Below are 18,228 nucleotides of genomic sequence, written 5' to 3' on the forward strand. Positions count from 1 at the left end.
AGGCTATGGGTGCCCCATCCATATCTACGCAGTTTATGCCATATAAAAAGACAATGTTGAAACCACACCTAGCTGAGAGTCATGGCTTTATTCTCAGGCTTTATAAAACACCAGGCATCTCACCTTAAAGGACTGGTGAGGGCTGAAGTTTGTTTGTTCATGTTCCTCTGTCTGAAGCTGGGCCTGTTTCCAGGTTTAGTAATGCACTCAGCTGATGTTGAACTTTTAAATCACTACTGGAAAAATCACTACTGGAAGAGTGGCCTTGGGAAAATGAGCAGTTCAGTTGTACCTCTGCCACATGCAGTAGAAGTAGCTGATGGTTTCAAACTGGTAAGTACAAAAAGCCTTGAGGGTAGAGCTGGCACAGAGGCGATGGATGTGCTGCTGTTTGGAGTTGTTATGCGGCACAGCACGGAACCTTAGGTCTTCACTGTGGGGTAGGGATAACTATGCTCACCCAGAAGAGGTGAAAGAATAGAGTTGTGCTAAAGGGGAGGGGGCATGAACTACTTCTCAAAAATAAACTGGTAAGCGCAGTTTGGCCTCTAGATGGCGTTTCCCAGCTAGAGCTGCTCAACAGCTTCTAACGTTCTAAAAAGTGCTGTCTCTCAGGCCTTGGATGAAACACCTGTTACTCATCTCCCTGTGCATTCTGAAAGTAAATCCAGAAGGTGCTTTAGAAACAAGAGGCACTGGAAGTTCAGGTCTGCTGGACAAAAAGCTGCAGATGGTATATTCTCACATGTGTCTAGTTAATACAGCAAGAGTAAGCTAGATTTTTGCTCGTATAGAGTTAAGCAGTTTCCCAGAGCTGGGCATGGAAAGAAGCATTGCATCATGCTGAAGTTGGTTTGACTTGGTATTCCCTATGTAATTAGGTCAGCTTCTAGCATTTCTTCTGAGAAGCTGACTAGCTTCTGTTCTGCAAAACAGAAGTAAACACACATTGTTGCTGTGGTGGAACTTGACATCACCATGCCTATAGCCCTGGCCACAACAGAAGAGGAACCTTGCTTTATCCGTAGCTTCTTGCTATCCCTGATCAAGCCGCCTCCTTTCAACTCTGCTTCTTAACCCAGTAAGCACTCATGCGAGTCCTGTCTTATGTATTCCATGCAAACAAATGAGATCTTTACAGATCTGCATTCTCCTGCTTGTAATTTTTTGCATGACTTCTCTTTGCAACTAGTGTCTTACATGTGTCTTGTGCAAGCACGCAAGCAAGCAGGAAGCTACAAAGCAAAAATTGCTGTTGACAAAATTTCATTCCAAATATCTAGGGTCACATCTGCCCCTCTTCTTAATAATGTTCAACAGGAGCTGCTGGGAACTTCAAAGGCTTTCCTAGGGCACCCTTGTCAGACTTGGAATCTCTTTCACTTTGCTTTCCTGGCTTTTGCTGCAGCTCTAAATTTTGCTGACCTGAGATAGTTTTTGGTTTGACAGACAATGGAAGAGATGAATGAGATCTTCAGTTTCTTTCCCTAAAGAAAAAGAAGAGGGAGAGGAAGACAATGGCTTTCTCTAAATGGAGTTGAAGTAACTAAAAACCCCACTTCCCTTATAGAGAGACTGTGGAAGGAACGTATGCACTGTAGGTGTGTTTCAGTCTTAGAAATGCCTTTCAGTCTTGCCCTCAGAGTGCAGAGGAGGTCTTGTCCATATACACCTTGGTGTCAGAAAGGAAAAATAATGGCTTGGTTGTAATTATTCAGAAAAAGTAAGGGGAATAATTGGTGAAAAAGGGCAGAAGCCATCTTGTATGTCAAGAGAGCATTGAGGCAAATTTGTGTCAAGCTTGAGGTGGATATGTAGGAGGTTTTAGGTGGAGAACAGTGTTTACATCATGCAGGCATACAGTTGCTCGCTATCTTCAGTGTCTTAAGTGTACAGGGACCTACCATCCATCACAGTGCTCAAATTAACCCTTTTGTGGAACTGTGGAAGTGGCTCCTTTTGATTCTATAAACCTTGCATATATTGTTGGGATCTGCTGGTGGTAGTTATCTCAGAGCTGTGAGTTTCCACAGCTTTTAGCCCTACAAAGCCAAACATGACATGGATGGGCTGTACTCTGCTCCTGGAGAGAATTGTTTACCAAGTTTCGTTAACGCTTGTGCAAACTCTTTGGAAGTGCCAGCTCCACAGATGTATGTGATGGTGCAACTTGGCCCTTATTATTGGAGAAGGAAAGCTACTTGTTTGCCTTAGAGCCTGGGGGCAGCTTGCTGAGCTGGCAATGAGAAATAAATAGGCATCTCCCTGCTTGCAACAGAGCATGTTTGAGGGTGTTTCTGCTAGCAGATTGCATGTATTGTTTTACTGTCTTAGCAGTACCATCAGGCTGGCTCTTTTGCCCAATGTTTACTGACAAGACAGTATTATCTTAATTCTGAGAGTTCCTGAGCTCCTGTGTAGATATGTTTTCATGACTATGGGTGGTTTCCTGGTAAGTTTATTTTATTCTAGCCCTAAACAGTCAAGTATACATGATTCTGTTCTGCTACCTGCTATTAGGAAGGTGAGGTCTGACATTTCAGAAGCACTTTGTAATGAGGCCTCACGAAAAACCAGTTTGTTTCCCTTGCAACAAATGGGCGTAGCGATTTTACACCCTTCTACTCATCGCAGCTCTGCTCAGTCTCTTATGAGGCTTTGCTTTTCTGTAACCTTGGCGAAGGCCCAAAATATTGATGTGTTGGGTGTCTTCCTTGTATGTTCAGTGCAAGATGGTTGCACAGGGGAAATCGCTACCCAAAAGACAGGAGATATTTATGTGGAGTTCAGCGCTCTGGAGCGGTGGGAACTCATTTTTCATGATGAGACTCAAATTCTAAATATACTTTAACTGCTCAAATACAAGCTGGACTGGTCAGAGAGTGGCAGAAGTCCACTGCTGTCAGCAGAATAACAAGAATTGCTCTGCTGCTCCATACAACCCCCTTTCTATAAGGTTGACTGCCTGGATTTCAAAAGTTCAGCAGCTCCCTGCCTTGTAGATGTTGCTGTTTCTAAAGGTACACGAACTGCAGCTCTGCAAAGGAACACACTGTGGAGTTACGCCAACAGGTTTTAGACTGGCTGTCTCTGGAAGTGGTAGGAGCATGCCCTGGGCAGCAGGAAACTTAAGACAGGCTGATTTATCCTACCTAAAAGAGTGCACAGTGACTACATATTAGAGGCCAACCTGCCAGCCTGAGCTTCCTCATCGCTGGTTGTGGCTCTGGTATCCCTTTGGGAAGCTTCTGGATTTCTTAGGGAAACAGGGAATTCATCTGCTGGAGTATTTACTGCCATTGTTCCTCTAAAAACAAGGACAGCTCACCTGCAAATTCAAAAAGCTCAATCAATGTACCTTCTTGAAGCATAGTTCTCCTTAGCTTTTCTATTTCCTGGATGAATGTGTCCTTCGTGCTTGCTACATTCTATCCTTCAAAAGTTCTCCTATGCTACAGTCAAATGACTCTATTTTTTTTTCATTTTTTTATCTTTTCTTTTTGCCTGTGCTGTCTGAGTTCTTCAAATCTCTTGCTGTTAGGCATTCTGTCCAGTCTATAAGTGGTTTCTGTGTCTGCAGCTTCCTTGTGTGACGTAATTCTTATGCTTGCTGATTCCAAATGATCTGCTTTGTACTAACGAGTATAACAAAATAATATAAGCAGTGGTGAAATAAGCATTAAGCAGTCTTAACTGAAACATCTTTGGGAGGTGCTTGTGCTTTTCTTGTAAAGGAGTTGCAGGGAGAATCCATTTCCTCATAAAATCAAATACTCCAGGCTGAAATTTACCTGTAGCTGTTACAGAAAAACCATGTTGCCTAACTGGAGATAGAAAAAAGTTCTTCTAATCTGTTTCCTCCCCCCTTCCCTACTGGAGGAACATGTGTACTTCTGGAGAAGATTGTTGAAACAGCACTACAAATCTCTCCTGTGTGGGGCTGGGCTGTCTTCAGCACAGCTGGATGGCAGCTTGACTACATTTTTGGCTTATGGTCTGAGGAGAGTCCAAATGTGCAGTAGGTTGGGGTGTTTCTAAGCCAGTCCCCATGGATTTTAAACTTGTACAGATGAAAAAGGCCCTTCTTGGATTCTACTCCTGTACTGATGAAGATAAGGGACTTCTGTTGACTGTAGCACATTCAGGGTTTGCTCTGGAGGTATGCAGGTGAATGCTGCTATTTCCAGATGAGGCTGGCCCTGCTGGTGAGACTGAGCTTGGTGCGTTTATCCTGAAGTTTCATGAATATGTCAGTATTTAACATATATCTGCTACTTCTTGCAGGGTTAAGAGTTATATTTTTTTTTGGCATCTCAGCATCAGGCTTGTAGTTGTTGCTGTATACGTTGGTGAATGAAAGGGGCAAAAAAGGCTTGATTTCACTCCACCTACACACAGGCGTGTGCATACACACTGCATGTTTATATTAGAAACCACACATAAGAATTCCTTCCTTTTGGAGTCTTTATGCTAAAGTTGCTTCTAAAAGCTAGAAAAAAAAGAGATTCCTGATCTGCTTGTGTCAGTAAACGTCTGAAGTTAAACAAATTAACTTTCCTTTCAGATTTACTGTGATCTTTCAGCTTCTGGTCTGGAGCAACCTGCAGGTGCTGCATCTGAGCGACCCTATGGTGTGCTGCACTTCAAGTCTCACACAGGCCTGCCCTTGGCTGGCAATAAAAACCTTCTGCCTCTGGCCACTGCTGTAATTTTGAAATGCCATCTCATTAGAAACTGAACATGCTCCTGTAATTATGAAGAATACCAGTCAGGGATTCTGTGCCTGCTGGTGTGAGTGCCATTCACCTATACTTTGGAAAGAGGTTTATCTAAGAGCTTTTCTGGGATAAAACCACAATGATTTGTTTGAGAGTGATTTTGACTGTTCAAGCTGCTGCACACTATAGATGTGCTTGCTGACCATACTGCAATCCCATTGAAATGGGGTGACACAACACGGTTCTTTTGATCTGAGCAGAGTATGAAAACCTTTTTTTAAAGAAAAAGGATTCTCTCTCTCCTTACTGAGAAATAAAAGACAAAGCTGCAATTTATGTTAATATATCTGTATACTAACATGTATACACATGTATATTACATTTCTGGTGGTGTTTGTTGTCTCTTGCCCTCTGGCATTGTCCTGGTCTAGGAAAGAAAGACAGAAAGTCCATCTCCTAGTCTCCTGGTCTCCTAGTCCTGGAAAACAACATATCATGAGATTTTCCCCTTTTCTGATTTTTAAAAGCATACCATCTCTTTCTTTCTCTGGGTCGTTAAATAAGAAGCCTGCTCCCTGAGAGCTGTCACATCCATGCTGTGCCTGGAGCATCCATCTGTGATCCACTTCTCTGCTGCTCTAGTAACATCCATGGCTGGAATTTTCCTTGCTTTACTCTTTCTACAGGAAGTGGTGTTTGACAGCCATGTGCAAAATGGTTTCAATGCTGCTGCCTGTGTTGGGGTCATGATGTTGCCCAGTGCAGAACTCATACCTTTGGAATACACAAAATTTGATTCTCCTTGCAGTTGCATTACTGCAACTGAAAGCAACTGCGTTAAAGGGCTGTTCTGCACCAAAACATGGGGAGAACTGGAACTGCTGGGTGGTTGCAGGTTTATTTGCTACAGTAAGCCAGGATCTTCTATGTACTGAGTGAAGAGAGGGCATTGTTGGAGTCGGATTCCTGCCACCCTGATGGGGAGCTGCAGTCCCTGGGCTCCCCAGTTGCTGTGATTGACTGGGATTTGACTGCTGCTTCTCAGCATGACTGTGAGGCTTGGGTAAATGATGTCCTCACCGTTGCTATTTTTCTCTGTGTAAGTCTTTTTTTGTTTTGTATTCAAAACATTTGAAGGGATGTGAGTATCTCACTACTGGGGGCACCACATACGTCAGGGGAAGGTGAAGCCATGAGTTATTTTCTCTCCTCGGGGCTGCAGTTACAAGTGAATCACAGCTTCCTCCTGTGATGAAATGGGAAATAAATTGAAGGAGAAGTAGATATAGTAGAATAAGGACCCTTTTATTCCAACATAGATTGTCCAAGAGTGACAGTTTTAGTTTTATCATAGTTCCTCCTTGGCTTTCACAAACAAGCCTTAAATCTCCTTGCCTTGCTCCTAAGAAGCTTCCTGTGGCCAGTATGATATGTAGCAGTGAGTGGGCAAATGCTGTCCTTCATTCATGTGTTTTTCTGCAGCAGCCTTACATCTCACAGTTTTGTTAGCCTATAGCTGAAATGACATAGCTAGTTTGCACCAGAAATCCATGGCTAAATTAAGTGAAATAAAATCTCTTCTTTTGTTCCTTCTATCAGGAGCATTGCGACAGGATAAGCCCAGTATGGAGAGCCCAGAGTGGGATGGAGGTGCCAGCAAATGCTAGAATGTATTCCTGAAAGAGAAAGGCTATGTGAGGTCAGTACTGAATCACTGGGGCTTCTAGGTGACATCAGGAGGTGAAACATAGGAGAATGAAACCTAAGGAGCATTCAGAAAGTTGACAATGACAGGCTAGATTGGGGGGTAGATCATGTTGGATGCAAAGATGTGTCTTTCTTGGCATTTCTGCATATCTCACTTGGCTACGTGCTGTGCAACAAGTCTTTTACCAGCAGCTTGAGCATCCAAGTTATGATAGAGTTGCCAGCTCAGAAATGTATTCTTTGCTTTTCTACGTTCCTACCATACCCTGAGTTTAAGACCTGTCTTTATATCACAGAAACTTTGTATGTATGCTTGGACCAGTATTTTCAAGCTAGTAACAAAATATTATTTATCACCACGCTCATCTCCTCTTAGTTAATTAAAAAAGCAATTCTTTGCTGCATTTCTTTCTTCTGAGGAAGCAAGCAATGTTGACAGACGTCATCACAACTGATGTTCTGACCTGTATTTGTGCCAGTTCAACAAAGTTTGTCTGCAGCCAGTAGAACTTGGATGTATTGTTTTAGAATGTTTTTTTTTTGTTTTTTTTTTGTTTTTTTTTTACTGTCACAGTGCTCATAACAGATGCTTTTTTTTTCTTTTTCTTTTTTTTTAAACATTCATTGCAGAACAGTGTGTTCGTACTAGAAAAAGAACTGTAGTCCTTAGACCCTGGGGTGTCCCTTCTGCTCGTTTGGCAGAGGACCTAGTGCACCTAAAAGGCTGGCCAGGTTGTTAGTCACTATTATTTCAGGAAATAAGCTGAACGAGCCTTCAGCAAAGGATGGGATGACTCAAGGGCTACTGAAAATAAAGCTGCACTGTCAGCTAGAGCTCTGAATCAGTGAATGCTTTATGGAGGTAGGGACTGGTCTGTATTTTAAATAGACTGTTTCCTGCATTGGACACCACTCTGTGGACGCTCAGGGTGTGGCTTTGTGAACATCGCCTTCTCTCCTGTGCCTATCTTAGCTGGGATCAGCAGCAGCCTTTGGGGAAGAGAGCTCTGCTGAGCCTGAGATCAGAGAGAAAGATCTGCGATCGGAATAACGATGTTGGCATCAGGGCTTTTCAGGCATTATCTCTGCTGTTCTGGTGAGAGGAATGTATTATTAGCTCTGATATAGCTCATCCCAGCCCAGTACACTGATGGTTTGCTCACTGTCCTGCAGTAGATCTGTCACAAAACTGAGAAGGCAGATCTTTTCTGTGATCCACCTACTAGAGGGTTCTTGCTTCTTCAGATCAGTTTGCAGACGTTGGTGAGTGCAGAGATTGAGAAAGTTTCTAACATGTGCATGGTTGGGGCTTAACGACCTTTTGGTCGTCCTGTGGCAGTCTTGGGCTGAAGCCCTAACTTCTCAAAGTGCTCTAAACTCATGTCTCTAACCACAAGCCTTTAGGAACTCACTAAAAGTGTGTCCAAGGGTGCTGTGTCCAAAAGACTGGTGGAGCTGGGCCTCAGGGAACTTGTGGCAACTACAGCAATTAATTAAAAGGGAAAATAAATTGAGTAAGATGATAGTACCCAACAACTGCCTCTGCATCGAATGGTGATAAACACACCTATATCCCTCATTTAATTAGTTAAAATGAGCGGATCACTGTCTAGTACTAATTACAGTGCCAGGCCCTAATGCTGCATGAGTACCATTACTGTGAGCAACTTTCTCAAATGCAGGGGCTTGCCAGTGTGTGGGCAGCAAAGGGGTGCCCACTCCCCATTCCTGTGGGGTGAACCTGTCCCTGGAAATCTTTGGTGATGCTTGGCCTGGGGAGAAATTCAGTGGGCTGAATTTTTCAGGAGGGGCTGCTCTCTGCTGTCTCATTGCTGCACAAGGCTAGGGAAGGTGACATTTGCTGGAGAATGCAAAGAATGTAGAGGAGAGCTGTCGGGAGGGGAGACCATGCAGTCTGAATAGAGAAACCTGTTTGATTCCCCTGAAGGGCAAAACACACCCAAGTCTCCTCCTCAAAACAAGGCTTGGCTTCCAGGAGCCAACCCTCTCGGCTGCCTGGCAGGTAAGCACTCTGCCTCGCCCACAGTTGCCTCGCTGCCAGGGAGGATCGGAGGCACCCACTTCGAACCCGTGGGGGGCAAAGGCACTTGGAGACTGATTGCAGACTGCTCCACATCTGTCTTTTGAGGGAAGGCTGCAGCTGCGAAGCCTCTGCAGGTAGGGTTGGGCAGAGAGCCTGGTTCTCTGAACTCTGCAGAGAGTATCTGGGGTGCTCCTGCAATCCGTGTTTCCCCTGCTCGCTCTGTATGAGGAGGAGGAAGACTGTCATTTCCTAACCTGCTGATACAGGCATCTGGCAGTGATGAGGGAAGTTTCTATTGAAGTAGGAAAACTAGTGCGTTAGTCCCAAGTGTGGATATAAAATGATACCTAGATACTAAAAAGGTGGTATTAGTATAGATACAAAAGTAAGGCAGAACTGAAGGGTTTGAATAGGGGGTTTTGCTACTTGCATTTGTCAGGTCACTGAGTTCCCTCCTTGCCCATCTATCTTTCTAAAATCTGTCGCCTTCTTAATTTGTAAGGTATAGTGGGTGCATGGCAGCTGGAACAAGTCTGTGCACAGGCAGGAGGGATCAGCTGTGCAGGACAGGTATAAAATTTGAGCCTGTGACTCTTGACAGCTTTTTGAGAAGCTTAGGGTCAGCTACCATGTTTGCACCACACCTAACTCTCTTTCCACAGACCTGCATGTTTCAGAGAGAGATGCAGGTGGAGATCTTTCTTTCTCTGTTCTTCTGCCCTGTTTTGTTTCTCTCTGAGTTAGTTTGAAATCAGCACCCTGAAAAGGAAAGGATGAGAGCGGTAAAGCTGGTGCAGGAGAGGTGAACACTTCCCTCAGTCCTTGATTCTTCCTACCTGGAAGCCTGGTGAACATGTTCCGCTCCACCCCTCTGCTCCAGGACAAACCCCAGCCAGGAGAATGAGCTGGCTGCAGCTGGACAGATTGCTCAGAGCAGTGATGTCCTCCTGCATCAAGCTGATCAGGAGCTTGTACTTAGGCTGATTTGTTCTATTCATCCAGCTAAAGACAAAATACTAAGTTTTATTAAACCCCAACATTATTTATTTGAAAGTTCTGGTCACCAAAAAACCTTCTTTTTTAAAACCTTTTTTTTTAATCCTGGTGAAACTTTATAGCATCTCTGAGATGTCACAAAGCTTCAATGGGATGTTTTTGTCCTGCTCTGTTTGTGGGTCTGTGATGCAAGTGCCAAGCCAAGTGCCTTTGAAAGAAAGAAACTTTTCCTTCCTTTTTGCTTTCATCTTTAGACATCAAGGCATAAGGTCAATGCCATGTGGGTGCAGCAAACACCCTTTACATCCTTCTTCCTTTTCAAATACGGAAATTAGTTGAGCAATTAAGAATTAATACCTTGCAATTTGAGTAATGAAACTTCATACCAAGTATAGTGAAAAATTATTCAGTAATTTTGGACAACAACAGAAGTGAACTGCTGTGATGGGAATGGTCATGCTGTGCTCCTAGCATGGAAGGCCCCAAAATGATTTCTCAAGATGGGCAGGGTTGTTGCTGCTCCACTTAAGTTTACACCATGCTTTCCCAGTTTCAGTAACTCATATTTTTGCCAGCTTCATCTGGCCAGACTGAAATTTTTCTATGTGGGGTATGTGGTTGCAAGTGAATTAAAATAAATGATAATTATGCATTCGTGGCTTGAGAGCAGTTGTCTCAGACAGCTGAAATGTGTCTGTCCTTCATGTTGGAGCTTTGTGCAGGCTTCCCCATGACAGTTGTTGGTCTTTATTTCTCCTTTCCTCATGCCTAGGGGAGAAGAGATGTTTACTGTCCCCAGCTACAGGTGACCAGGATCTGAAGGAATTGCAGACTTGGTCTGAGACTCTTCACAAAAATCCTTCACAGCCAGTGGGCTCAGCTCCTGTGATTCATATTCAGGGTCATGTCAGCCACTCTGAGAAAGGTGGGGACGCAGTTAATGACGGATTGTTTGAATGGCATCACAGAAGGATTGCAACAGAGGCATAAAATGTCACCTGAAGTGGAGTAACCATCCTGGAGCTCCTCTTCTGTGAAGAACAGCTGAGAGAGCTGGGATAGTTTAGCCTGGAGAAGACTCTGGGGGAACTTTATTGCATTCTTTTAAATATCACCTAGGGTTTAGCGTTATGAGCCTGTCTGCTCCTAGGCAGTTTGCATGATTTTTATCTGTGTTTGAAAGCCTTCAGCCACCCTGTTGCTCCTAATGCAGAGCCACTGTCGTGACATGACAGATATATCCTGGAGTCCAAGTCGTGGAGCATGCTTCAGGCTGCATTGCTACAGACCCCTCAGCTTCAGGCTGGTGGCCTGGTCCTTCAGAGATAACTGGGAGCCACCAGTTATCACTCAGACACTTGTGTGGATGAGGTAGGATGAGGTCCTACACTGTACATTATGAGTTTACAATGTGAATCCAGAAGCGTCACTTATTTCCCCCAAGGGCAGACAGAAAGATGGAAGCTGTCCATCCTTCCCAGACATGGAATATCATTCAAGTGAGAGTTCAAGGGTGAAATAAATGGTAGTTTTAGCAATGCTGTCTCAGGAAATATCACAGCTACTGGGCACAAATTGCTAACCTAGTGTAAACTTTCTTTGCTGGATCCAACTTGCTGAAAGGATTTTAAAGGGTTAACTTTACTCTGGCAGGTTTTATGCTAGATCAGGCACAGTCTGTCCACACTGTCCTAACTTCATAGCAGATCAGGTAACAGCTGACATAAAAGCATAACACTGGCACAAGGTTTGCATTGTGTGCTCTGGCTAATGCAAGAGAAATGCAAGTATGTGCCCACGCCTAATCCAGATCACTGGAGGGCAGTCTGAGAGTGCACAGACCTGGATTAGCAATCCTGAAAACTGGATACTGCCTTTCTGGGGCAGGGAGCCTCACGGCTGAGTGTAGGCTATGTGGAGAAGCATTTTCTCACTGGCATTCCTTTCTGTAGGTTTCTGTAAGTTCATCTTGGTCTGCTGAGTGTTGATTTGAGGTGCCATATTTCATCAAATGGGTTGGAGAATAGGCACCAGCACTGTGATTTAGATCTAGATAACAAAATCCTCAGCAAAGTTTAGGAGGTTTAAATGAAGTTCCATTTCAAGCCTTTTGCAAGCTTTAAATACCTCCTAGTTTGAGGACAGTGATAGCAGAAGGTCAGAATGTGCATCAATTATCATTAAACCACGAGACTCTTCTTTGTAACTGCCCTCCAGTTTGCAGCTGATTCTGCCATGAGTATACAAGTTTCTATCTGGTGAAATTAGTTTTGTACTTTTCTACCTATGCAGGAGAATGTGAGAGATTGCTTTGAAGGAAACAGGACAGCATGGACAGTCTCTGTCTTTAGGCAACGTAGGCAACACAGCCTGGAGCTGCTGGGTGCAGGTCCTGGTAGGCAGGGAAGGATTGCTTTGCGAGTTGGACTCGCAGGTGATGCTTTGGGCTGAAGGAAAATAACACCAGCTTAAACAGTTTCTTGTCTATTAATGGCTTTTATGTTGAAATCCCAAGAGTTTGCCTTCCTACTGTATGGACTCAGTGAACACCACAGGACATAGCTATGGGGTCTCTGCCCAGAAGGGACAACAGGACTTTTCAGCTTGCAGCATCTCATCACTCAGCTCTTCTGGGGACCAGCACAGCAAAGTGACATTGGTCTCGGGACAGGATGTCCCTTCAGGGAACCAGAGGGCTGTAATATGAACTCGGTGGCTGGCCTGGGCTGTGCGGACAGGTCAGGAGTCTAAAGGCACCCTGTGGTGCTTTCCAGGAAAGCTGTATTTACAGGATCAAAGCAGCTCTGCTTCCTTTCCCAGGGCAGTCATTTAGCCCTCAGAACTAACTCCAAGGTCGGATACAGCTCATCACCAAGGCAGAGGGTAAGGTGGCTATTAGGTGCAAAGGGGCTATTAATGCAAGTGCCCTAAAAACTCCTGACAAAAGCAGGCTGAATATTTGTTATTAACATTTTAAATTTGAAGTTGAGCCATCGGAATGGGGATGGCTGGTGAGTTTTTCTTCTGTGTGTTTACAGGTAATAGGAGCTGCAGTCTGTTAAAGAATAGCAAGTGTTTCATCTCCTGAGGTATAATTACATCTTTTTAAGTGGCTTATGCAGAAAGCAGAATCATTCCCAATTAAGTGAAGGGCTGCTGATTTCTGGCACTTGGAGAATTTATTAGCAAAGAGTGCTGTTCTGGCTGTGCATTTGCAGAGGACTACATGAGCAGGCTAAGGTCTATCACTACCTCCTTTCTGCTGCTGCTGAGGACCAGCTGCAGCCTCTCTGGCTTTGAGGATGGCAGTAGACATGGGGATGGATGAGCACAGGCTGTGATCTGTGGGGATTGCTCCTTGCTAGGGGTGAGATTGAAGTTTGTGGTGTGATGTGGGAGTAATTTATTGCCTCTGCTGGTATCACTGATTGTGCTTGCTCTCATGGTGTGTCACCTTGGCAGCCAAACTGAGCTCTGGAGCTTGTTTCACCTGCCAAGCCAAAGATTTTAACCAGGAGCAGCCCTCTGAAACACTGCTGAGAGGAAGAGATCACATCCCACTAGCACCAGTGGCATCTCTTGCAACTGCCTTAAAACTCAAAACACCTTGAGATGCCCAAGGCTGGGACCACTCCAATGCCTGGGTACCTGCAGAGAGTGAGCTGAGCTGGCTGGCTGCCTGCAGACAGGCACACCCTGAAGATTAAAATCTAAACAAGGTTTCAGGTCCCCTTGCCTTATTAAGTAGCTTGTAATTACTTTCATTCACGTGATGAGGAGCTGCAGAGGCAGTCTTCATGCCCTTCTTGCCTTCAGTGACTGAATGTTGTCTGTCCATTCAGCTTCATAGCAAAACTTTTTGTACACTGGGATTTCTGTATTTTGCTCATGATTTTCAAGACTGTGGTTGTCCAGAGTCTTGGTGGTACTCTGCCTAAGAACATTAGGGTCTTTGTAAAAGTCGGTGTGGATTTATCTAGCAGTTCCATTTGAAACATGCAGTCTTAGGACATGGTGTACTAATAGCATTTTGGTAGAATATTTATTTCTTGTGCTGGAGTGCTCATGTTGGATGCTTTGTCAGCAAGAATTTGAGCATCTGAGCACCTGTTTTTATGGGTCACCTGTTGTGTGGGACATCCCAGTTGCAATCACCCAGCATGTAGGCTGAGGGACTTTAGCTGACTGTTTTCTACTAGAAGCTTGAGGCAAAGATGTAGTGTAAATCACAGATTTCATTTATCAGGAACAGTCTTTAGCCTATAGCTGTCATGTATTTGTATTGCCCAGGGATGTCTAGTTTACATTATCTCTACCCTGTTCATAGGAGAGGGTTGGAGAGAAAAGAGGAGAGGAGGCCTAGAGATCAGTCTGGCTTGTGAAGTTTTCTGTTACCCCTGGAATCAGCCCTTTGCAGTTGGTGGAGAAGGAAACCCAGCTCATCAGTGATGTTCTCCAGTTCTCCCAGTGATATCACTCAGATGATCAACCTTGCCTTCTTCAGTGTGCCCAGCATGCAGCTCCACCTGTGCTGCATACCAGTGACCTGCTATCACACAGAGGGGAGAGGCAATTTGGATTTAATTACCTGGAAGGTGATCAGGTTCTGACTCGTAAAGGGCCTGTGAGAACCTGAGGAGAGGAGATTTGTTTAAAATTGGCTCCATCCAGAGCTGGTGTCACCTCTCCCCTGTGTAGGACCATGGCATTAGTTTTCTCTGTTGCTACGCTCTATGCTAGAAACATACCTCTTCATCCCATAAAGATGCCAGCCTGTTTGAATTTTGGACACGGGCAAGAGGGAAGGACATGTCTGAGGAACAAGGAGATAAAAGATGAAAGCAGTGGCATCGCAGCTAAGCAGGATGTTGGGGATGAACAGAGTGGAGAACCCTGCAGTGAGCCAAGTAGGCAAGGTGGAATATTTTGAAGAGCAGAGTTAACTGGTCCATGCATTTCTCCCTACTCACCTGGCACTCAGTGCCCTAGGTTTGAGGCTTGGGAAGGCAGGTTGAAAGATCCAGATTTCCACACTGTCCCAGCGCTGCTCTTGGTGAATTTCACCACAGGGAAAAACAAGGGCAGAAGCAAGTCAGAGTATCCCTTCCCTGATATGCTGGTGCAGCCAGCATGTGGGAAGGGAATAAAACTCCTATGACAAGGATGAAGCTTCAGCTCTTGCTTAAGAGCAGAAGGCAGCAAGGAGGTACATCACTTGCAGGATTAGAGCAGAGGCCAGCTGCACTGAATTAGGTATGTCCTTAGGTTCTCATGGAAAGTCAAACCCTGAATTCAAACTGTGAGTAGAGCACTTAGGGAATTTTAACAGGAGAAAGTTTCTTCTCATGGGCTATCAGGTTGTTTTTCTGGCTGAGATCAGGATAAAGGAGATGTTTGCAGTACTTTCAGGAGGCTGTAGCTGGCAGCTGCTTTGCCTAGAGATCTTGGACTGGCGGTAATAAACCTGATACAGCTCTGTAGTTAGACTTGCACTGCTCTTTTTTTCCCCCTCAAAATTAGCAATGCTGAACCCTTTCAAATATGCATGCAAACTTTGGCAAGTTTCTGTTCTTAAGGAAAAAAGTTAAAATCTAAAACAAAAGGCAATCTTAAGTCTTCTCCAATGAAACTTTGTCACCATGTTCTGAAACATGGCAGTTTTTCCCTCATTTCTACTTTTGTTCAAAATACATATAGCAATACGACATGAAACTAAACCCTCTGGCTGATTTGTCATGATCTAGTCTGAGTTTTTCTGCTTGCTCAAAGCTGTGTTCTTGTATCCAACCATAGTAACCTTTTTCTGTGTTGGAAATGACCAGTAATAAAAAACCTCCATCTTTTGCACATTTCTAGTGATGCCTGAGAAATGAGTAAACTCACAACCTGCTGATTTCCCGTTCCTCTAACGTTGCACTATTGCATTTTAAAAAAGCAGCTAACGGAGAGGGAAGGAGATGAATTGCCCCCCTCCTTTCATGCCAGCAGCAGGGCATGATTCAAGCCCCCTAAAAGACAGCTTTGTGCAGGATGTGGACCTGCTCCAGGAACAGATTTCGGGGCAGGCGTTTCCTTCCCTGGCAGAGCCACTGACTCTGCTTGCTGACGCTGGCCACGTCAGCATCTCTCAACAAAGAGGCAGGCGTTTTCTCCAGGCTGTGGGCAGTGCTGAGCACCGTGCTAGGCCTCTTCTTTTATCTTCTTTATTAAATAGACTCAGATGACACCTGGGGACTTGATTTTTGCTCATGCTAAGGCAGCCAGGAGTTAACCCCTCCTTTAACAACCATTCACTCACTAAATGGCTGAGGGCTTTTCCATTCTTTAGAGAATGGACTTCTCATTATTTTTTTGTTGCTTTCTACTCCACGCAATTGCTATGGATACGCTGTCATCACCCAAGGACAAGACATTCTGGCTGTAGCCTTTGTAGGCTTATTTTCAATATTTTTTTCTTGAGTCTTTTCACAGAATCCTGACATTTTTTGGGATCAGAATGTGAACACCCAGAAATATCAGCGTGCAGTGATTGCTGAATCTAAAGAGAAAAATAGATGTACAAATAGACAAAATATAATGTGTAACTACAGATTAAGCCACAAAAAGTATTCAGCATGTATCTTTTTGGTCTAAATGTCTGTGTGCTACACATACTGCAGTGTTTGTATCCCACAGACGTTGCTATGAACTGTTTTGAAGGTAGGTAGTATATTTAATTTGCACCCAGCTGTGCTCTGCGTGGATGGTATACACTGCTCTGTGAGTCAAAGGCCTTTCAAGATGGATCAAATCTAAATTATTTTATCTGAGAAGCCTGTAAGAAGGTATGGAAGAACTGAATTCTGGCCCTTGTGCTACCTAGAATTTTTTCTTAGACTATATTTAACAGGTAGGTCATGGAATGCACATATCTGTGCTTAAGCACTGCCTATAGCAATGCCCAGTTGTCCCTGCTGAGGAAGGAGTCACTGCAATGGACAGGTCTAGGCACAGCATCCAGTCTGCTGTGTTTTCTTATTGCTTGTTTGATGTCTCTCTAGTAGGTGACGCTCCCAATGTTTTTCTCAGATCTCAGGCCAAAGGATCGTCAGTCTGAGAACCTGCTGTAGGGACACTGCCACAGTGCTGAGGAGTCAGGCCATGGAGCTCCTGGACTTGCTGCATGACTGGGACTCAGCCCTATGGACTGTGGTTTCCCTGGCTGTGATGTAAGCAGACCTTGATACCAGGCAGGTGATGTACCCTGGATGAAGGGTTTCTCACAGAATTCTGCAAGTAGGAGCATTTATATACCCTTTTTATTTTAAGGTAAAAAGTCAGGTGAAATTGGCATGTATTTACCAATATATTTTTTCTCTGCAAACATTTACTCTTCTGCAACTGCTTTTTGAGAAGGATCATCTCTCAGAGCTTTGTAATTCACTCTTTTATTTTGAGTGTCCCAGGGCATTTTGCAAACTTTGAGCCTGAGGCAGCTCTGTAGGTTTGTCTGGGGGAGGCACATTTAAGGGATTCATCTCTCAAAGTGCAGTTATCTTAAGGCAGTGCTTAATGGAGCCTGCAATAACTGTTTAGAACAGGAATTTAAGAATTACTGCTCATTTACATAGTGATGCCACCCAAGGGTGCCAATTAGGGTTGAGGGCCTATTGCACTGATGTTGTGTAGACATTTAATAGGAGACTGTGAAGTGCTCCCAGTGGGCTCCTACAGGAAAAGCTTCCATATAAGTATTTTGAAAAGAAAATGTTTTTTTTCTGAAGTGATATTTTTATTTTAAATTTTATGTTTGTAGTGAATGTTTAATTGGAAGAATCTATTCCTGAACAATTCTGGTGGCTACAGCAGAATGACTTGTTGACTTGTTGAGTGTCCTTTCAGAGCGGTTCCAGAGCAGATGATTTTTTATTAGGTAATGAATAAACAGAAGACAAAAAGGTGCATCCAGCCTTGCAGAATTACTTTTTAATTAGAAGGCGAGGGGGAAGTGATGGATCCAGTCTGAGTCAGAGAGAAAATTGTGGAACAGCAAAAGGTTGGTGGCTGTGTGGGGACAGGAATAGGGAAGGTTACAGATTTTTCAGCTGTACCTGCTTGTCTTTAATCCAGTGTCTCAAAATCTGTGATCTGCTTATAGGTGAATGGAGGTTGTCAGAGAACACTTTCACATGTCATGAAAAGAATCTGTGCTGTCATGCTTCTCTCCAGTGCTACATGTGTTTCTGTGAGGACTATGGCTCCAGAAGCTCCTGTGCATGCAGTGTGATTTCTGTTAGCAATAGGATGCTATAGACATGGGGACTTGAGTGCCCAAAAGTTAGAGTTCCATGGCCATGTTTCCAATCCTAAAACATCCTTTTTTTTTGCCATGGATAGTCATATGAACTGCCTTTTATCCCTTTTATTTCCCATTTAATTCCCCCAAGGGCCAGGAGTTGCACAGATGTTTGAGTTGTGATGGTAAGAGGTGGGCAAGAAGCAGCACAACTCTGGCATCTTGCACAGAGGAAAGGAAAAGCTGTTCTGAAAAAGTAGCTGCAGTGATCAAAAGCTGGAAGTTAAGTTCATAGCTGGGTCCACAGGTATCCCTCAGTGCTGCCAGGAGAGAGATTTTTTGTTTGCTTTGATTCAGCCATACTCTTAGCTCCAAAATGATTCTCAGTCAGGTGGAACAGTGCTTTTGGATCTTAAAACCTCTAGAAATATTACGTACTCTAACGCAGCCTTGGACTTAACCCACTGGGAGAAAAAGGATCTGTCTTG

The 18,228-nt window shown here is 44.1% G+C and overlaps 1 protein-coding gene across 5 annotated transcripts in view; it reads left to right on the plus strand.

Moving 5' to 3' along the window:
• Nucleotides 1-5,749: 5,749 nt before the first annotated feature.
• The window catches only part of ZNF185 (zinc finger protein 185 with LIM domain), a 48,333-nt gene continuing 35,854 nt past the window's right edge, over nt 5,750-18,228 (plus strand). For all 5 annotated transcript variants that reach the window (XM_090150191.1, XM_090150194.1, XM_090150195.1 and 2 more), the window contains exon 1: nt 5,750-6,417. The gene's annotated coding sequence lies outside the window, so the exon portion shown is untranslated. The remainder of the gene's footprint in view (nt 6,418-18,228) is intronic.

The sequence above is a fragment of the Phasianus colchicus genome, chromosome 14 (genome assembly GCF_987193195.1).
Source record: "Phasianus colchicus chromosome 14, bPhaCol1.hap1.1, whole genome shotgun sequence".
Classification (NCBI taxonomy): domain Eukaryota; kingdom Metazoa; phylum Chordata; class Aves; order Galliformes; family Phasianidae; genus Phasianus; species Phasianus colchicus.